Source organism: Eschrichtius robustus, chromosome 13 (genome assembly GCF_028021215.1).
Source record: "Eschrichtius robustus isolate mEscRob2 chromosome 13, mEscRob2.pri, whole genome shotgun sequence".
NCBI lineage: Eukaryota > Metazoa > Chordata > Mammalia > Artiodactyla > Eschrichtiidae > Eschrichtius > Eschrichtius robustus.
In genome coordinates, this window is record NC_090836.1 from 84,857,953 (window position 1) to 84,875,344 (window position 17,392).

Below are 17,392 nucleotides of genomic sequence, written 5' to 3' on the forward strand. Positions count from 1 at the left end.
CTCTGAGAAGAGAATGAATAGATATTCCAAATGAGAGATCACAACTGACTTTAAGTAAGTTGAGACAATGAAAATGAGCAGAATGTACTTTTTCAACAGTTATTAAAAGGACAAATCAATAAGATGCAGGGATCAACTGAAGGAAGGAGAAAGTAGTAGCACAGAATGACTCAAATTTAATGCCTAAATGACCAAAAGGAAAACAACAACATTAACAAAGATGTGAAATGAGAAGCAAATTTCCTTGGGGAAGACAGTGCAGATGGAAAGCAAACAATGACTTCAGGTTTGGAGACACTGAATTTTAAGTATCTGACATACTTACATAAAAGTAAGGATCTCCAGAAGATTATAAAAATATCTAGTTAGAAGCATGGCCCTGAAGTTAGATTACCTGAGTTAAAAAACCTGGCTCCATTACTTGCTGGGGGTAGCCCTGCATGAAGTGTTTAACCTCTCTGAAATTCAATTCCTCATCTGAAAAATAGAGATGATAATAATAGTACTACCTTATAATGCTGTGAGAATCAAATGAATCAATACCTACAAAGCTCTTATGGCAGTAGTTGAACATAGTACTAGCATCTATTATATTTGTTAGAACATAGTTCAACAAATTGTTAGAACAAATTATTATTAAATAGAAGGTAAAACCAAGGGAGTGCCTGATATCAGACTCTTTAAGAGGGAGGCCATCAGACTCAAATACCTCAGTGGATAATTTGTATATGGGGGCAAGGTGAAAGCTTTTCTTAAAGGTTGATATTAATTAAAATCTAACAACCCCTGGTTAAAAAAAAAACAAACAAACCTGACTTGGGTAGACAGTCCCAAGTTCAAGGCAACTCAAAATCGGAAAACCTAACAGCCCTCACTGAAACTGTCAGAGAACCTATATGAAAGTACATTGTGAGGAAAGAAAAAAAAGAAAGAAAGAAAAATATGGGACAGACAATAGAACCATGGATATTAACAATACTGGAGGGTCCAGCACAGGAAAAATGTTATGTAAAGGACACTGAGAGCCGTCCAAGAGTAAATAAAACCAAGAGAGAGCATTATACAATTTAAAACAGGAAACTGTTAAAAAAAAAAATCAAGTTACATAAGAGTTAAACAATTTATTTGGTAATAAAAAAGGTCTTGAGGAAATTAATGGCCAAATATAATTAGTCAGTTGTAAGGATTTAACATTATTTTGATCTTAACCTTATTTCAATTCAGTGGTTTTTTTCTTTAATGGTAGCTTACTTCCTGAGAATAAAAAAAGTGACAGTTAAACAAGTAAAGTTATAAAATGTGCATATGTTTTACAATTTCATTAAGATTGTTAGGCTTTTACCAATCTTTTTTTTAATCAATCCTTGAAGCATTTTCAATCTCCTATTACATTCTTAAAATTTTTATACTTTTGTTCCTCCTGCTAGCTCACCCACCTTGCTCTATTAATTTCCACCTCTGTGCCTTTAATCATGCCCTTCTACTAACCTACAATAGATTCTCTAACCAATCATACCTTACCATTCCTCCAAAGCCCTGATCAAGATTCACCTACTCCAATAACTCTTTCTCTAAGTACTGAATACAACAGCTATTGAATAAATGTGTGCTAAATTATATAAATTTAAAAATCAAATAAAGGATTACTTTTAATGAATAAATAAGCCACAGGTAAAACTCAGAAGTGTTAAAACAATGGAATGTACTTATTTAAAATAATCTATGAAATCATCAAAAAAAATCCAAAAGAGGCAAAAGAAAAAAAAAAGCAGAAAAGAGGAACAAAGAATAGGTAAGACAAATACAAAGCAAATTGTTAGATGACAGATTTAACCATATCAATAACCATAACCATATCAATAATTACATTAACTATCAATGGTCTGATCATCCCAATTAAAAAAGAAAAATCATCAGACTGGATTAAAGAAAGTAAGACCCAACTATATACTCACTAAAAGAAATTCACTTTAAATATAGAGATACAAATAGAAAAAAAGTAAAGGACAGAAAAATCATACTAACACTAATCAAAATAAGCTGAATAACTATATTAACATTGGACAAACCAGATTTCGAAGCTAAGAATATTACAAGGGATAAAGAAAATCATTTCAGAATGACAAAGATGTCGATTTATCAGAAGAATATGGGAATCCTAAATGTTTTTTGCCTCTAATAACAGAACTTCACAATACATGAAGCAAAAAACTGATACAACTGCAAAGAGAAATAGACCTACCCACTGACACTTGGAGATTTCAATATGTCTCTCTCAATAATTGATAGAACAAGTAAACAGAAAATCATTAAGGGTATAGAAGAATTGAGTAACACTACCAACCAACTTGACCTAACTGACATTTATAGAACACTTACTCAATAATACCTGAATACATATTCTTTTCAAGTGAACACAAGACATTTACCAATATATCCCATATTGTGGATCATAAATCTCAATAAATCTACAAGATTCAGAGGGGAGACGTTCAAGATGCCGGAGGACTAAGACGTGGAGTTCACCTTCCTCCTCACAAATGCATCAGAAATACATCTATGTGTGTAACAACTCCTACAGAACACCTACTGAACGCTGGCAGAAAACCTCAGACTTCCCAAAAGGCAAGAAACTCCCCACGTACTTGGGTAGGGCAAAAGAAAAAAGAAAAAACAGAGATAAAAGAATTAGGGACGGGACCTGCCCCTCTGGGAGGGAGCTGTGAAGGAGGAAAAGTTTCCACACACTAGGAAGCCCCTTCACTGACGGAGACGGGGGCTGGGTGGCGTGGGGAAGCTTCAGAGCCACGGAGGAGAGCACAGCAACAGGGATGCAGAGGGGAAAACGGAGAGCTTCCCGCACAGAGGATTGGTACCGACCAGCACTCACCAGCCCGAGAGGCTTCTCTGCCCCCACCCCCCCACCCCCTGGGGCCAGGGGGGCTGGAAGCTGAGGCTCGAGCTTCAGAGGTCGGATCCCAGGGAGAGGACTGGGGTTGGCTGCGTGAACACAGCCTGAAGGGGGCTAGTGCACCACAGCTAGCCAGGAGGGAGTCTGCGGAAAATCTGGACCTGCCGAAGAGGCAAGAGAACACTGTTTCAGGGTGCGCAAGGAGAGGGGATTCAGAGCACCACCTAAATGAGCTCCAGACACGGGCACGAGCCGCGGCTATCAGCATGGACACCAGAGACAGGCATGAGAGGCTAAGGCTGCTGCTGCAGCCACCAAGAAGGCTGTGTGCAAGCACAGGTCACTATCCACACCTCCTCTCCCAAGAGTCTGTGCAGCCCGCCACTGCCAGGGTCCCGTGATCCAGGGACAACTTCCCCGGGAGAACACACGACACGCCTAAGGCTGTTGCAACGTCACGCCGGCCTCTGCCACTGCAGGTTCGCCTCTCATTCCATACCCCTCCCACCCCCCCCCCCCAAATGACTGAGCCAGAGCCCCCGAATCAGCTGCTACTTTAACCCCGTCCTGCCTGAGCGAAGAACAGATGCCCTCAGGTGACCTACACACAGAGGCAGGGCCAAATCCTGAACCCCAGGAGCAGTACGAACAAAGAAGAGAAACAGAAATTTCTCCCAGCACCCTCAGGAGCCCCGGATTATATCTCCACAATCAACTTGATGTACCCTGCATCTGTGGATTACCTGAATAGACAACTAATCATCCCAAAATTGACGCAGTAGACTTTGGGAGCAACTGTAGACTTCCGGTTTGCTTTCTGCATCCAATTTGTTTCTGGTTTTATGTTTATTTTACTTTAGTATTTAGACTTTATTATCATTGGTAGATTTGTTTATTGATTTGGTTGCTCTCTTCCTTTTTTTTTCAATATATAGATATATTTTTTTTTTCCTTTTTCTCTTTTTGTGAGTGTGTATGTGTATGGTTCTTTGTATGATTTTTTCTGTATGGCTTTGCTTTTACCATTTGGCCTAGGGTTCTGTCTGTCCATTTTTTTTTCTTCCTTTTCTTTTTTTATTACTTTTAAATTTTTTTTAATTTTTAATTATTTTTTATTTTTTATTTTAATAACTTAATTTTATTTTATTTTTCTTTCTTTTTTTCTCATTTTTCTTCTGAGTGGTGTGGCTGACAGGGTCTTTGTGCTCTGGCTGGGTGTCAAGGCTGGGCCTCTGATGTGGGAGAGCCGAGTTCAGGACACTGGTCCACCAGAGACCTCCCGGCTCCAAGTAATATCAAATGGCGAAAGTTCTCCCAGATATCTCCATCTCAAGGCTAAGACCCAGCTCCTCTCAACGACCAGCAAGCCACAGTGCTGGAAACCCTATGCCAAACAACTAGCAAGACAGAAACACAACCACACCCATTAGCAGAGAGGCTGCCTAAAATCATAATAAGTTCACAGACACCCAAAAACACAACCAGACGCAGTACTGCTCACCAGAAAGACAAGATCCAGCCTCGTCCACCAGAACACAGGCACTAGTCCCCTCCACCAGGAAGCCTACATAACTCACTGAACAAACCTTAGCCACTGGGGGCAGACATCAAAAACTATAGGAACTAGGGACCTGCAGCCTGCAAAAAGGAGACCCCAAACACAGTAAGTGAAGCAAAATAAGAAACACACAGCAGACGAAAGAGCAAGGTAAAAACCCACCAGAACAAACAAATGAAGAGGAAATAGGCAGTCTACCTGGAAAAGAATTCAAAATAATGATAGTAAAGATGATCCAAATTCTTGGAAATAGAATGGAGAAAATACAAGATCGTTAAACAAGGACCTAGAAGAAATAAAGAGCAAACAAACAATAATGAACAACACAATAAATGAAATTAAAACTTCTCTAGAAGGGATCAATAGCACAATAACTGAGGCAGAAGAACGGATAAGTGACCTCGAAGAAAAAATAGTGGAAATAACTACTGCAGAGCAGAATAAAGAAAAAAGAAGGAAAAGAATGGAGGACACTCTAAGAGACTTCTGGTACAACATTAAACACACCAACATTCCAATTATAGGGGTCCCAGAAGAAGAAGAGGAAAAGAAGGGGACTGAGAAAATATTTGAAGATTTTTTAGTTGAACACGTCCCTAATATGGAAAAGGAAAGAGTCAAACAAGTCCAGGTAGCACAGAGAGTCCCATACAGGATAAAACCAAGGAGAAACATGCCAAGACAAATATTAATCACATTATCAAAAATTAAATACAAAGAAAATATATTAAAAGCAGTAAGGGAAAAACAACAATTAACATACAAGGGAATCCCCATAAGGTTAACAGCTGATCTTTCAGCAGAAACTCTGCCAGCCAGAAGGGAGTGGCAGTACATACTTAAAGTGATGAAAGGGAAAAACCTACAACCAAGATTACTCTACACAGCAAGGATCGCATTCAGATTCAACAGAGAAATTAAAACCTTTACAGACAAGTAAAAGTTAACAGAATTCAGCACCACCAAACCAGCTTTACAACTAATGCTAAAGGAACTCCTCTAGGCAGGACACAAGAGAGAAAGAAAAGACCTATAATAACAAACCCAAAACAATTAAGAAAATGGTAATAGGAACACACATATCGATAATTATCCTAAATGTAAATGGATTAAATGCTCCAACCAAAAGACATAGACTGGCTGAATGGATACAAAAACAAGACCCATATATATGCTGCCTATGAGAGACTCACTTCAGACCTAGGGACACATACAGACTGAAAGTGAGGGGATAGAAAAAGATATTCCACGCAAATGAAAATCAAAAGAAAGCTGGAGTGGCAATTCTCATATCAGACAAAACGGACTTTAAAATAAAGACCATTACAAGAGACAAAGAAGGACACTACATAATGATCAAGGGATCAATCCAAGAAGAAGATATAACAATTGTAAATATTTATGCACCCAACATAGGAGCACCTCAATACATAAGGCAAATGCTAACAGCCATAAAAGGGGAAATCAACAGTAACACAATCACACTAGGGGACTTTTAAAACCCCACTGTCACCAATGGACAGATCATCCAAAATGAAAATAAATGAGGAAACACAAGATTTAAATGACACATTAAACAAGATGGACTTAATTGATATTTATAGGACATTCCATCCAAAAACAACAGAATACACTTTCTTCTCAAGTGCTCATGGAACATTCTCCAGGAGAGATCATATCTTGGGTCACAAATCAAGCCTTGGTAAATTTAAGAAAATTGAAATCGTATCAAGTATCTTTTCTGACCACAATGCTATGAGACTAGATATCAATTACATGAAAAAGTCTGTAAAAAACACAAACACATGGAGGCTAAACAATACAGTACTTAATAACCAAGAAATCACTGAAGAAATCAAAGAGGAAATCAAAAAATACCTAGAAACAAATGACAATGAAAACACGACGACCCAAGACCTATGGGATGCAGCAAAAGCAGTTCTAAGAGGGAAGTTTATAGCAATACAATCCTCAAGAAACAAGAAACGTCTCAAATAAACAACCTAACCTTACACCTAAAGCAACTAGAGAAGGAAGAACAAAAAAACCTCCAAAGTTAGCAAAAGGAAAGAAATGATAAAGACCACATTAGAAATAAATGAAAAATAAATGAAGAAAACAATAGCAAAGATCAAAAGAACTAAAAGCTGGTTCTCTGTGAAGATAAACAAAATTGACAAACCATTAGCCAGATTCATCAAGAAAAAAAAGAAGACTCAAATCAGTAGAGTTAGAAATGAAAAAGGAGAAGTAACCACTGACACTGCAGAAATACAAACGATCATGAGACATTACTACAAGCAACTCTATGCCAATAAAATGGACAACCTGGAAGAAATGGACAGATTCTTAGAAATGCACAACCTGCCGAGACTGAACCAGGAAGAATTAGAAAATATGAACAGACCAATCACAAGCACTGAAATTGAAACTGTGATTAAAAATCTTCCAACAAACAAATGCACAGGACCAGATGGCTTCACAGGTGAATTCCATCAAACATTTAAAGAAGACCTAACACCTATCCTTCTCAAACTCTTCCAAAATATAGAAGAGGGAGGAACACTCCCAAACTCATTCTACGAGGCCACCATCATCCTGATACCAAAACCAGACAAAGATGGCACAAAAAAGAAAACTACAGACCAATATCACTGATGAACATAGATGCAAAAATCCTCAACAAAATACTAACAAACAGAATCCAACAGCACATTCAAAGGATCATACACCATGATCAAGTAGGGTCTATCCCAGGAATGCAAGGATTCTTCAATATATGCAAATCAACCAATGTGATAAACCTTATTAACAAATTGAAGAATAAAAATCATATGATCATTTCAATAGACGCAGAAAAAGCTTTCGACAAAATTCAACACCCACTTATGATAAAAACGCTCCAGAAAGCAGGCACATAGGGAACTTACCGCAACATAATAAAGGCCATACATGAGAAACACACAGCCAACATCATTCTCAATGGTGAAAAACTGAAACCATTTCCACTAAGATCAGGAACAAGACAAGGCTGTCCACTCTCACCACTATTATTCAACATAGTTTTGGAAGTTTTAGCCACAGCAATCAGAGAAGAAAAAGAAATAAAAGGAATCCAAATCGGAAAAGAAGAAGTAAAACTCTCACTGTTTGCAGATGACATGATACTATACATAGAGAATCCTAAAGATGTTACCTGAAAACTACTAGAGCTAATCAATGAATTTGGTAAAGTAGTAGGATACAAAATTAATGCACAGACATCTCTTGCATTCCTATGCACTAATGATGAAAAATCTGAAAGAGAAATTAAGGAAACACTCCCATTTACCACTGCAACAAAAAGAATAAAATACCTAGGAATAAACCTACCTAAGGAGAGAAAAGACCTGTATGCAGAAAACTATAAGACACTGAGGAAAGAAATTAAAGATGATACCAACAGATGGAGAGATATACCATGTTCTCGGATTGGAAGAATCAACATTGTGAAAATGACTCTACTACCCAAAGCAATCTACAGATTCAATGCAAGCCCTATCAAACTACCAATGGCATTTTTCACAGAACTAAAACAAAAAATTGCCCAATATGTATGGAAACACAAAAGACCCCGAATAGCCAAAGCAATCTTGAGAACGAAAAATGAAGCTGGAGGAATCAGGCTCCTGGACCTCAGACTATACTACAAAGCTACAGTAATCAAGACAGTATGGTATTGGCACATAAACAGAAATATAGATCAATGGAACAGGATAGAAAACCCAGAGATAAACCCACGCACATATGGTCACCTTATTTTTGATAAAGGAGGCAAGAATATACAATGGAGAAAAGATAGCCTCTTCAATAAGTGGTGCTGGGAAAACTGGAAAGTTACATGTAAAAGAATGAAATTAGAACACTCCCTAACACCATACACAAAAATAAACTCAAAATGGATTAAGACCTAAATGTAAGGCCAGACACTATAAAACTCTTAGAGGAAAACATAGGTAGAACACTCTATGACATAAATCACAGCAAGATCCTTTTTGACCCACCTCCTAAAGAAATGGAAATAAAAACAAAAATAAACAAATGGGACCTAATGAAACTTAAAAGCTTTTGCAAAGCAAAGGAAACCATAAACAGGACAAAAAGAAAACCCTCAGAATGGGAGAAAATATTTGCCAACGAAGCAACTGACAAAGGATTAATCTCCAAAATATACAAGCAGCACATGCAGCTCATGCAGCTCAATATAAAACAAGCAAACAACCCAATCCAAAAATGGGTAGAAAACCTAGATAGACATTTCTCCAAAGAAGATATACAGATTGCCAACAAACACATGAAAGATTGCTCAACATCACTAATCATTAGAGAAATGGAAATCAAAACTACAATGAGGTATCACCTCACACCGGTCAGAATGGCCATCATCAAAAAATCTACAAACAGTAAATGTTGGAGAGGGTGTGGAGAAAAGGGAACCCTCTTGCACTGTTGGTGGGAATGTAAATTGATACAGCCACTATGGAGAACAGGATGGAGGTTCCTTAAAAAACTAAAAATAGAACTACCATAGGACCCAGCAATCTCACTACTGGGCATATACCCTGAGAAAACCATATTTCAAAAAGAGTTATGTACCACGGTGTTCATTGCAGCTCTATTTACAATAGCCAGGACATGGAAGCAACCTAAGTGTCCATCGACAGATGAATGGATAAAGAGGATGTGGCATATATATACAATGGAATATTACTCAGCCATAAAAATAAATGAAATTGAGTTATTTGTAGTGAGGTGGATGGACCTAGAATCTGTCATACAGAGTGAAGTAAGTCAGAAACAGAAAAACAAATACCATATGCTAGCACATATATATGGAATCTAAAAAAAAAAAAAAAAAAGGTTCTGAAGAACCTAGGGGCAGGACAGGAATAAAGACACAGACATAGAGAATGGTCTTGAGTACACGGGGAGGGGGAAGGGTATGCTGGGTGAAATGAGAGAGTGGCATGGACTTATATATACTACCAAATGTAAAACAGATAGCTAGTAGGAAGCAGCCGCATAGCACATGGAGATCAGCTCGGTGCTTTGTGACCACCTAGAGGGGTGGGATAGGGAGGGTGGGAGGGAGACGCAAGAGGGAGGAGATATTGCGATATATGTATATGTATAGCTGATTCACTTTGTTATAAAGCAGAAACTAACACACCATTGTAAAACAATTATACTCCAATAAAGATGTTAAAAAAAATTTTTAAATAAAAGATTCAAATCACAAAACTATGTTCTCTGACTCCAATTAAATTAAATTAAAAATCATTCACCAAAAGTTATCTTTAATATCCACAAATATTAGAAACTGAATAACACATAAGTCAAAGAAGATATCAAAAAGATTTTGGAATGTATTTACAACTGAAAGAGAAAGAAAACACAAAATATCAAAACTTTGGGGATGCAACTAAAGAAGTACCTAAAGAAAAATTTATAGTATTAAAATGACACTGATAGATCAGAGAAAGGTTCCACATTGATGACCTCAGCTTCCATTTTAAGAAACAGGAAAAGAAGAGCATATTAACCCCAAAGTAAGCAGAAGAAAGGAAACCAGTGAAAAAGAAAACAGGATAACAATAGAGACAATCAATGAAATCAAAAAGTGATTTTAAAATACTCTATAAAATTTTAAAAACTATAGGCAAACTGATAAGGATAAAAATAGAAGATACAAATTACCAAATCAGGAGCAGAGAGGTAATATCACTCCATAGTCTAAAAATATGAACAGTAGGAAAATATTTTTGATAATTTTATAGTAATAAATTTAAAAACTTAGATGAAATGGGCAAGTTTCTTCAAAAACACAAACTACCAAAACTCATTTTTAAAAATAGGATAACCTGAATAGCCCTACATCTATTAAGGAAACTGAACTTGAACTTGTGGTTACAAAACATTCCCCACAAAACAAAACAAAAAACCGTCCAGATCCAGGTGGCTTCAATGGGGAATTACGCCAGATATTTAAGGAAGAAATAATATCAATTCTACAAAAATCATTCCAAAGTATTGAAGAGGCACAAATACTGCCTAATATTCTATGACACCAAAGACATATGACAAGAAAGAACTACAGATCAATATATCACTCATGAATACAGAAGCAAAAATTCTCGGCAAAATTCTAGCAAGTTGAATCCAACAATATATGAAAAGAACACTACACCATGATGAAATGGAGTTTATTTCAGGAATGCAAATTTGTTTTAACATTCATAAATTATGATATTAACAAACTAAAACAGAAAAATCATTATTATCTCAACAGATATAGAAATAGTACTTGCCAAACTCCAACATCATTTCCTAATAAAAACTGTTAGTAAACTGGGAATAGAAGGAAACTTCATCAACCTATAAAAGATATCTACAAGAAACTTATAGCTAACATAATCTTAATGATGAAAGACTGAATGCATTCCCCTTAAGATCAAGAACAGGGCAAGTTATGTCTGTTTCCCACTTCTACTCATACATGTTTCTGGAGGCTCTCTGCTTCTCTTCATTCACCAGACAGCTGATTTTCCTGTGCAGTGCCAGCTGCATCCCTAAGACATAACAGTGAAGATTGGAGTAAATGGATTTGTCTGTATCAGATATCTGGTCACCAGGGCTGCTTTTAACTCTGGCAAAGTGAAAAACGTTGCTGTCAATGACCCTTCATAGACCTCAACTTCATGGTCTACATGTTCCAATGTGATTCTACCCATGGCAAGTTTGATGGCACAGTCAAGGTTGAAAATGGGAAGCTTGTCATCAATGAAAAGTCCATCTCCATCTTCCAGTAATGAGATCCTGCCAATGTCAAATGGGGTGATGCTGCTGCTGGATACATGGTGGAGTCCACTCTTGTCTTCACTACCTTGGAGTAAGCTAGGGTTCGCTTGAAGGGTGGAGCCAAAAGGGTCATCATCTCTGCCCCTTTTGCTGAAACCCCCATGTTTGTGATGGGCATAAACCATGAGAAGTATGTCAACTCCCTCAAGATTGTCAGCAATGCCTCCTGCACCATCAACTGCTTGGTAGCCCTGGCCAAGGTAACCATGACAACTTTGGCATCGTAGAGGGACTCATGACCACAGTCAATGCCATCACTGCCACCCAGAAGACTGAAAATTTATGGCCCCTCTGGGAAACTATACAGTGACAGCCACAGGGTTTCCCAAAACATCATTTTGGCATCTACTAGCACTGCCAAGACTGTTGGCAAGGTCATCCCCGAGGTGAACGGGAAGCATACTGGCATGGCCTTCTGTGTCCCCACCAACAGTATGATGGTCATAGATCTGACTTGCCATCTGGAGAAAGTTGCAAATATAATGATACCAAAAAGGTGGTGAAGCAGGCATCAGAGGGCCCACTAAAGAGCATCCTGGGCTACACTGAAAATCTTGCTGTCTCCTGCAACTTTACCAGTGACACCCACTCTTCCACCCTTGATACAGTGGTTTGCATTGCCCTCAATAACCACTTTGCCAAGCTCATTTCCTGGTAGGACCATGAATTTGGCTACAGTAATAGGGCAGTGGACTGATGATCCACATGGCCTCCAAGGAGTAAAAGCCCTCTGGGCCACCAGTCACAGTGAGAACATGAGAGGAATAGAGATATGCTCAGCTGCTGGGGAGTCCTTGCCCCAACTCAATCCCCCAACACACTGAGAATCTCCCATTCTCAATACAGTTTCAATCCCAGACCACTTAAAGAATGGGAGGGGCTCAGAGAGCCCTACCTTGTCATGTACCACCAATAACTATAATATACGCAGTCAAAAAAAATTTTTGTAGCAGAGGTTTTAGCCAATGTAGTAGCTAGAAATGTAGTGACAAGAAAAAGAAAAGACATCCAGATTGTAAGGAAAGAAGAAAATCTATCTTTACTTGAAGACAACATAGTCACGTACGTAAAAAATCCTATGAAATTTACAAAAAAAGCTCCTAAAATTAAAATTGTTTAATTAGAGGAAGCTGTGTAAAAAATATAGGGAACTCTCTGACCTTTCTTCATAATACTTCTATAAATCTAAAATTATTTCAAAATAAAATGTTTTAAAAAAAGGAAAACCTTACACCAAAAAAAAAAAAAAAAAACACAACCAAAAAAGTGTGTTTAGCAAGTTTGCAAGAAACAACTCAATAGGTAAAAGTCAACTATATTTCTATATGCTAGCAAACAACAATCAGAAATCAAAAATTTTTAAATATCATTTACAATATCAAGAAAAATATTAAATACTTAAGAATAAATTTGACAAAATATGTGCAAAGTTGTACACTAAAAACTACAAAATACTGCTGTGAGAAGTTAAAGAGGACCTAAACAAATGGTGAGATAATACCAAGTTCATGAATCAGAAGACTGAATATTTTTATGATGTTAATTTTCCACAGATTTATCTTTAGATTCAATACAATGCAATCAGACTCCCAGCAAGCTTTTTTTGTAGAAATTCACTAATTCTAAAATTCATATGGAAATACAAAGGACCTAGGATAGCCAAAGCAACTCTGAAAAAGAAGAACAAAGTTGGATACTTACACTACCTGATTTCAAGACTATGATAAAACTATAGTAAACAAGACATTGTATGGTATTAAAGATAGATCATTTGAAGAGAATAGAGAAATAGAAAGTCCACCTACACATATATGCAAGTGATTTTGACACAGGTGCAACAGCAATTCATTAAAGAATGAACAGTCTTATCAAAAAATTGTGTTGGAACAAATGGATATCCTTAGGTCATACCATATCCAAAACAAAACTGTATATCCTCACCACACCATATACAAAAAGTCACTTAAAAATAAATCATAGCTCTAAAAGCAAAACCTAAAACCATAAAACTTCTACAAGAAAATGCACATGGAGATCTTTGTGACCTTGGATTAAGCAAAAAATTTTCTAGGTTATAATACCAAAGCACAACCCACACAAGAAAATTTGACAAATTGGACTTTAACAAAATTATGAGCTTCTGTTCTTCAAAGACACTGTTAAGAGAATGAAAAGGAAATGGGGACTGGGAGAAAAATTTTGCAAATCACATTTTCTTTTCTATTCTTTGATCCATAATAGATAAAATCAATGACCTAAAAAAAAAAATGGGCAAAGGATTTGAACAGATACTTCAACAAAGAAGATATACACGGCAAGTAAGAATATGAAAAGGTGCTCAACATCATTTGTCTTGAGAGAAATGCAAATTAAGATCATGAGATACTACTCATATCTATTACAATGGTGCTGATTAAGAATACTTCACATACCAATGTTGACAGGGATGTAAATCAACTACAACTCTCAAACACTGAACAATACAATCCAGCCATTCCACTCTAGATATGTAGTCAAGAGAAATGACACCATGTTTCTATACAAAGACTTATACATAAATATACATAGCAGCTTTATTTATACTAGCCCCAAACTGAAATAACCCAAATGTCTATTAACAGGTAAATCGATTTAAAAACTTGTGATATGTTCATACAATGGAATGCTACTCAGCTATAAAAAGGAATGAAATATTCAAATATCCAACAACATTCGTTGAAAATCTAAATCAGTCAGGTTCTCAGATTGCTTCTTCTTTTTGAAACAGCATAATGGGAGATTTATTCCCTGAAATGAATAAAACACATAGTCTCTGGATTAGAGGCAACAGGCCCAGATGAGGGCAGGGGAGCTAAATCGTATGAGGTAAGGAACTGAACTTTTTTTTTCCTCTCAATAATTAAAACACTTTTTCAGGATTTTTTATTGAATCATTTTTCCTCTTCCTGCTTCTTTCAAGTGTCAACTTTATCTTAAACTAAATTTTTATACAGGTATACCCCATTTTATTGCACTTCAATTTACTGTGTTTTGCAGATACTGATTTTTTTTTGTACATCTTTATTGGAGTATAATTGCTTTACAGTGTTGCGTTAGTTTCTACTGTACAACAAAGTGAATCAGCAATATGTATACATATATCCCCATATCCCCTCCCTCTTGAGCCTCTCTCCCACCCTCCCTATCCCACCCTTCTAGGTGGTCACAAAGCATCGAGGTGATCTCCCTGTGCTATGCAGTAGCTTCCCACTAGCTATTCTACATTTGGCAGTGTATATATGTCAATGCTACTCTCTCGGTTTGTCCCAGCTTCCCCTTCCCCCACTGTGTCCTAGTGGCAGGGCAGGCATAAAGACGCAGACGTAGAGAACGGACTTGCTTTTCTTTTTAATTGAAGATTTGTTGCAACTCTGAGTTGAACAAGTCTATCTTCACTGTTTTCCAACAGCATTTGCTCAATTCATGTCTCTGCAATTCATTTTAGTAATTCTCACAATATTTCAAATTCTTATTTATTACTATATTTGTTATGGTGATCTATGAATTGTTTGGGGGCATCAAGAAATATGTCCACATAAGACAGTGAACTTGATGAATGTTGTACATGTTCTGACGGCTCCACTGACCGCCATTCTCCACCTCTCTCCCTTTCCTGGGGCCTCCCTCTTCCCCAAGACACAGTATTGAAATGAGGCAATTAATAACCCTACAGTGGCCTCTAAGAGTTCAAGTGAAAGAAAGAATCACACATCTCTCACTTTAAATCAAAAGCTAGAAATGATTAAGCTTAGGAAGAAGACATGTCAAAAGCCAAGACAGGTTAAAATCTAGGCCTGTTGCACTAAACAGTTAGCCACATTGTGAATGCAAGGGAAAAGTTTTTGAAGAAAATTAAAAGTGCAACTCCAATGAACACATAAATGATAAAAAAGTGAAACAGGCTTATCGCTGATAAGAAGAAAGTTTTAGTGGTCTGGATAGAAGATCAAATGAGCCACAACATTCTCTTAAGCAAAAACCTAATGCAGAGCAAGACCCTAACTCTCTTCAATTCTATGAAGGCTGAGAGAGAGGTGAAAAAGCTGCAGAAGAAAAGTTTGAAGCCAGCAGAGGTTGGTTCATGAGGTTTAAGGAAAGACTCTATCTCCATCACATAAAAGTGCAAGATGAGGGAATTCCCTGGCAGTCCAGTGGTTAGGACTCTGCACTCCCACTACAGGGGGCCCAGGTTTGTTCCCTGGTCGGGGAACTAAGATTCCAGTAAGATAGATAATAGATAGATAGATAGATAGATAGATAGATAGATAGATAGATAGATAGATAAATTTTAAAAACCAACACACACACACACACACAAGTGCAAGATGAAGCCGCAAGTGCTAATGTAGAAGCTATAGCAAGCTATCCAGAAGATCTAACTAAAATAACTAATGAAAGTAGCTGCGCTAAACAACAGATTTTCAGTGTAGACAAAACAGTCTTACTTTAGAAGACTATGCCATCTAGGACTTTCATAGATAGAGAGGAGAAGTCAACATCTGGCTTCAAAGCTTCAAAGGACAGGCTGACTCCCTTGTTAGGAACTAATGCACCTGGTGACTTTAAGCCAACTGTAAATCAACTATACTTCAATTTTTTTTAATTAATTAATTAATTAAAAATAAATTGAAGCCAATGCTCATTTACCATTCTGAAAATCCTAGGGCCCTTAAGACTTATGCTAAATCTACTCTGTCTATGTTCTATAAATGGAACAAGAAAGCCTGGATGATAGCACATCTCTTTACAACATGGTCTATTGAATATTTTAAGCCCACTGTTGAGACTGACTGCTCAGAAAAAAAGATTCCTTTCCAAATATTACTGCTCAATGAACAATACACCTGGTCACCCAAGAACTCTGATGGAGATGTACAATAAGATTAATGTTGTTTTCACACCTGCTAACACAACATCCATTCCACAGCCCACATATCAAGAAGTAACTTCAGCTTTCAAGTCTTATTATTTAAGATACATTTCATAAGGCTAAATCTGCCATAGATAATGATTCCTCTGATGGATATGGGCAAAGTCAATTGAAAAACCTTCTGACTTAGATGCAAGAGGGAGGAGATATGGGGATATATGTATATGTATAGCTGATTCACTTTGTTATAAAGAGGAAACTAACACACCATTGTAAAGCAATTATACCCCAATAAAGATGTTAAAGAAAAAAAAAGAAAACCTTCTGGAAAGGATTCACCTTTCTGAATGACATTAAGAACATTTGTGATTCATGGGAAGAGGTCAAAATACTAACAGGAATTTGGCAGAAGTCGATTCCAACCCTCATGGATGACTTTGAGGAGCTCAAGACTTCATGGAGGAAATAACTGCAGATGTGGTGGAAGTAGCAATTAGAACTAGAATTAGAAGTAGAAACCAAAGATGTGACCAAACTGCTGCCATCTCATGATATACCTTGAACAGATGAAGAGTTGCTTCTTATGAATGAGCAACAAAAGTGGTTTCTCGAGACAGAATCTATTCCTGGTGAAGGCACTGTGAAGATTGTTGAAATGATAACAAAGAATTTAGAATATCACATAAACTTAGTTGATAAAACAGCAACAGGGTTTGAGAGGACTGACTCCAATTTTGAAAGAGGTTACAAGATGGGTAAAATGCTATGAGACAACACTGCCTGCTACAAAGAAATCGTTCATGGAAGGAAGAGTTCATCGATGGGGCAAACTTCATTGTCGTCTTATTTTAAGACATTGCCACAGCTGCCCTAAACTTCAGCAACCACCACCCAGATCAGTCAGCAGCTATCAATACAGAAGTAAGACCCTCCACCAGCAAAAAGATTACAACTTGCTAAAGGCTCAGATGATGGTTATGATTTTTTAGTAATAAAGAATTTTTCAATTAAGGTATGTACATTGCTTTTTTAACATAATGGTATTGTACACTTAACAGACTACAGTATAAACATAACTTCTATATGCACTGGGAAACAAAAACAGTTCATGTGACTT

General features: G+C 37.1%; 1 protein-coding gene and 1 pseudogene across 5 annotated transcripts in view; one reads left to right on the forward strand and one right to left on the reverse strand.

Moving 5' to 3' along the window:
- ANKS1B (ankyrin repeat and sterile alpha motif domain containing 1B) overlaps positions 1 to 17,392 on the reverse strand; it is a 1,169,527-nt gene that overhangs the window by 993,760 nt on the left and 158,375 nt on the right. The gene's annotated exons all lie outside the window — the stretch shown is intronic.
- LOC137774813 (glyceraldehyde-3-phosphate dehydrogenase-like) lies at positions 11,064 to 12,089 on the forward strand (annotated as a pseudogene).